Here is a 4,722-nt window from a genome sequence, read left to right on the forward strand (position 1 = left end):
TCGTCCGACTGGACTTTTTCACTCGGATGTTAGGATCTTTCACTCGGATGGCAAAATTTTCACTCGGAAGACAATCTTTCACTCGGATGACTATATTTTCACTCGGAAGGCAATATCTTACTCAATCGGCAAGCTTTCATCCCAATGGTAATCTTTTCACTCGGATAACAATATTTTCACTCGGATGAAAATAAGTTCACCCAGATGGCAAACTTTCACTCGATCGGTAAGTTTTCACTCGGAATTCCCGACTGAAAACATAGCCTGATCTTGATTTGTCTCTCCAGGTCTCATACGAATTGAGACGTATTATATATGAAAATCGATCGTCTCGACGAGACGAAACTTTCCCGTGTTGAAGGTTTTTCGATTCAAGGCCATCTTGAGGGCCTAATTGCTCGCGCGACCCATCAGACAGGGTGTCTGGTACTTCGCGCCATATTTTCGTTTAGGTTCGGTCTGTAGTGTATTGTCTCTAACTTTTGCATATGAATTAGGATTGAGATAATTTATATATCAATATCGATTGCCTCAACAAGACGAAGACAATTCCTTTAGAGTGCTCCTTCATCCGAGGCCGTCTTGAAAGTGTGATCGGCCGAAAACCACTCAGAACACTGAATCCTGCCACTCGGAGTACAATTTCGGTCCCTAAGATAAGGTCGGATGACGATAACCGAAACATCAAAGTTGTTCCACTCGGCGATGTGAAACTTTTCACGCTGAAAACCCTTTCACTCGAGGTCATCTTATTTGCCTTTTATGTCATGCCAAAATGTGGTGTCAACAGCAGCATTTCTTCTTTGAGTAAAATACCGACAATTGGCCTCGCAAGCTTGCACAATTTTCACAAAGAGGGTGCGGCGGATATGTTGGACTGTCCGTGAAGTAGTCTTGAATCAATATCTCATTTTTGAGATGGCGATTTTGAGGAATGCAAAGACGTCCGAAGGTCGATCATCGCCGCCTCTTTCGGTTCTCATCTTCGTGCTCCTTGACGGCAAGGGCCATCACCAACATCTGCTGGCAGTAGTTGACAAGCAGCGTCTCAACATCCGAGTCGTCTGAATCGGATAAATCGTCTAGTAAAAACTTCTCGCACGGGCTCAATTCCATCTAAATTCACAAACACGCCTGCCGCGTTAATTAACAATGCATACCGATCGGCACTAGCACAAGTACATACACACCGGCTGCTCGGGGCGGTGGCTCTCCGGCAGGGGATGCGGAGGCGGCGGCGACGACTAGGGGTGGCTCGTGGGCGGCGGATCCCGGGTGGCGACGGCGGTTAGGGGCGACTCGGATCGGCGGATCCGGGGAGCTGGGGCAGCGGCTCGGCGGAAGAGGGTAGGGGCGCCCCCGTGGCCCGCTTGCGTCCGCAGGTTTGGCCGGAATCACCGTCGGCGGACGGGCGGAACCAATGGCGAGCGGCGGCGGAAAGGGGTGGGGAAAGAGCGCGGGCTGAAATGTCCCTCCCGCCAACCGCTTTTCTGGGATACGGGGCACCGTAGGGGCGGGGCAGAAACCTGCGTTTCACGGGTTGAGGACGGGATTTTGCCGCGCCCCTCAAAAAACATAAGGGTCGCACGTGTTTGCTGGGTCTGGTGGGGCGGGATTTTCCGCGCCGACCCGTATTTTGGCGGTTATTTTATGGGTCGCGGCTTTATACGGGGTCTGCTAAAAATGTTGTTAGGACTTGGCCTTGGCGTCCGTTCTCATCCTCGGACCCCGGCATTTGGCTCCTTGCGCCCAGAATAAGGTCGGTCGTTCCAAAACGGGACAGCGTTGTGTGCGAGAAATAGCGACACATTTTTATCCACAAGCAGGGTGAACCCCGGATACACTGCTTGTACGGCAGGAAGAATGAGCCGGTGCACAAGGCCTTCCGCGGGATGAGCCCGAATATAATACACTTGCGCAATCGGAATGAGCCGGTGCACAAGGCTTTTGTGAGTATTACTAGGACATATGCTCGTGCGTTGCACCTGGAGAAACAAATTCTCGCATGTAACCATGTAATATTTGAATGCACTTACATGAGAGGCATGGTACTCCTGGTTGTAACTCCTCAATCATTGAGGAAGCCTGGCATGTGACCACCTAGACGTCGAACCGAACTGCACCATGTATGCAAGAACCCTCAATTTTCACCATATGAGACTCTTCAATAAACAGTTATACTATTCATATGGTCCATCCCTAGTCCCTCATATTCTCACTCGATTTTGATTTATATTGTTGTTGACTTGTTTCATGGTGGGAGGGCGGGTCCTGCATGTATGTATGCAACTCGAGGCCCAGTGTTCTTGTCCCTCGTACTCCCGCATGCCTCCATAGGGCTAATCTTTTTGTTAGTTATTATCTCGGAACACAAAAGCCATAACTTCTTATAGCATGTTAAATATCTTCGCTTAGTAGTAGCTTTGACCAAATCACCATAAGATGTGAGTGCGGATTAGCATTTATTTCAAGTACCATTATGCTGGCCTCTCAAGATATGGTTTATTCGGATTTCAGTTCCAGAATTCAACAAAAAAAAACTATCTTAAATCCCAATGTTATCCCTAAAAAATCCAGTCTTCTGAAAACATATATAAGAAAGGCTATGCATCTAGGAACATGCAAATCCCCTTCTGAATAATCATTAGAGCACTAAAATGTTAGCAGAAAGATATAAGTTTAGCTTAACTGAAAACGGATCACTAAGTAGGTTTATGCTTCCAAGCACAGAGAGAAGGACTTGATCAGCAATGGCAAAAGCCAATATTTACTACATAGTAAGTAACCTTATATAGTTAAACTGTACACTAAGATGTAGAAACTTAACTCTACAGTCTCCGGTGCAGGCTACAAAAAACTTAAAATCCCTATGTTCTCTTGGTGAAGAGGTTCTACTTCGGTTGCAATTTCTTTTCTGAACTCCTGCTCGACTTCAGTAAGTCACAAAAGTTCCGTTTGCGTCCCGCTGCTACACTTACCACAGATCTCTTTACTAATTGACCACTATATCCTTAGCTCAGTCCATTATTGTTTTCTGCTGCTCAATAGATGCCCTTTGTCCCTTTGTAACCTTGAATCAAGTTGTGTAGTTCCCTACTTCCACCATTCTTTGAATTTTCAGCTGTCTGGTATTTGGTCCCTTTCTTCTATAGCTTTTGTTAATCAAGTCAGGAGCAGAACTTAATTATCTCTACTCTCATATGTAACTCCGACTCCAGCTTACCAGTTTAGAAAAAGCAAGTCAGCACAACTCAGTTATATGTACTCTCATATGTAATTGTCAGGAACACTTCGGTTAGAAAAGCAATAAATCTTACATATTTGTTTGGTAATGGAAAAGTCATGTTTTTTTGACTAAAAACTTATAACAAACAAAAGAAAGAAAGTTTTCACAATAGATCTCTAGCTTCGTGGTATTTGTAAACATTCGACAGAGTACCATTGTAGAATTTAGCATTGCTATTCCTTAAAACAGAAAATCTCAACCTTTAGAAATGACAGCCTGCCTTTCCTCCTGTCAGCATCATGTCGATTAATTCACAGTAAAGAAAGTTATGCCCATGTATATCCTGGGAATCTTGTGATGGTGCAACAATTATGTATATATATATTAGGCACATGGTAGATTACTCTTGGTAAGCAATGATGGCAGGCAAAAACTGTACTCTTTAATTTTGAAGCGGAATGTTGCCCATCTGGATCCAGTGAGTGATGCGCCATAGAGAGGGCACTTCTAGTGCTTCAGGAGTAGTTTTTCAGCGTCAGCAGCAATGATTAGGAATATTACCTGCATTGCAGAAGAATTAACAAAGCGAATGCAAGTTCATATATCTAAAAAAAGATCAGTATGTTATGGAGACTCGAAAATAACATTTCTCCATATGTGTGATTTGTTAGAGTACAGTGTTATAATTGTTTCTTAATGAAACACATTCTAGAACTCTGAAAACTTATGTGCCTTCTTTCACAATGAACTGGAAAATAACATTTCTCTATATGTGTTGGTTCGCTTGTCATGATTGTCGTCTCATTCAGCTAGCTGACTACTCATTCCTTTCGTAAGAGCAAATTAATTGTACACCCTTTGGTTCAAGTATAAACAAAATAATAGTCTGTTTTTTATTGTTAATACATATGCAAACCCATGGAAGCATAACTGAACACATAATAAAAGGGTATAAGGTTAAAAATAACCCATAATTTGATTAATATACAGAGACTGGAAACTGAATTACTCTGAATAACAGAACATCTGCAAGTAAGAACTGAAGATCTCGATCAGTTTCGGGTTCCAAGCACACAGAATTAAATATGTCAGATCTGGTGAAAGGAAACTGACCATCATGAAGAAATGCATCAGGTATATCAGCAGTCCATGAATGTAATGTGTATCAGGTCCTATCTTGTTTTGAATTGACGCTGGTTCCTAAATGATCTGGACACTGTATCTGAGATATATTAAATTATATATGAGTACAATTTATCTGATTGCTAAGCATGTATCAACAGGGCGATGAATAGAGAAAGGGATTTAAGAAACAGAGTTACCTGTCTGCAGAATAGTGGGCATTTGACCTACAGGCAAACAACGCAAACATTGAGGAGGTTAACAGGGGCACCACGAGTTGTTCACAGCCTCGCTGATGGAGGCGACTTACTTATTTTCTTCAGATTTATTTCCATCGATACGCCTCCTCAATCATCATGGTACATACATCTATT

The 4,722-nt window shown here is 43.2% G+C and overlaps 1 long non-coding RNA gene across 2 annotated transcripts; it reads right to left on the reverse strand.

Annotated features, from left to right (window-relative positions):
* Positions 1-2,590: 2,590 nt before the first annotated feature.
* Positions 2,591-4,405, reverse strand: LOC141028622 (uncharacterized). 2 transcript variants are annotated; one of them, XR_012190848.1, is made up of 2 exons: positions 4,340-4,405; positions 2,591-3,787 (listed from the first exon to the last, which is right to left on the reverse strand). It is a non-coding gene; the product is annotated as an uncharacterized lncRNA (long non-coding RNA). The 2 variants fall into 2 exon arrangements; XR_012190849.1 differs by lacking the exon at positions 4,340-4,405 and adding an exon at positions 4,236-4,339.
* Between the last annotated feature and the right edge of the window lie 317 nt (positions 4,406-4,722).

This window comes from Aegilops tauschii, unplaced genomic scaffold (genome assembly GCF_002575655.3).
Source record: "Aegilops tauschii subsp. strangulata cultivar AL8/78 unplaced genomic scaffold, Aet v6.0 ptg000258l_subseq_1:249645_obj, whole genome shotgun sequence".
In the NCBI taxonomy this organism is placed as follows: domain Eukaryota; kingdom Viridiplantae; phylum Streptophyta; class Magnoliopsida; order Poales; family Poaceae; genus Aegilops; species Aegilops tauschii.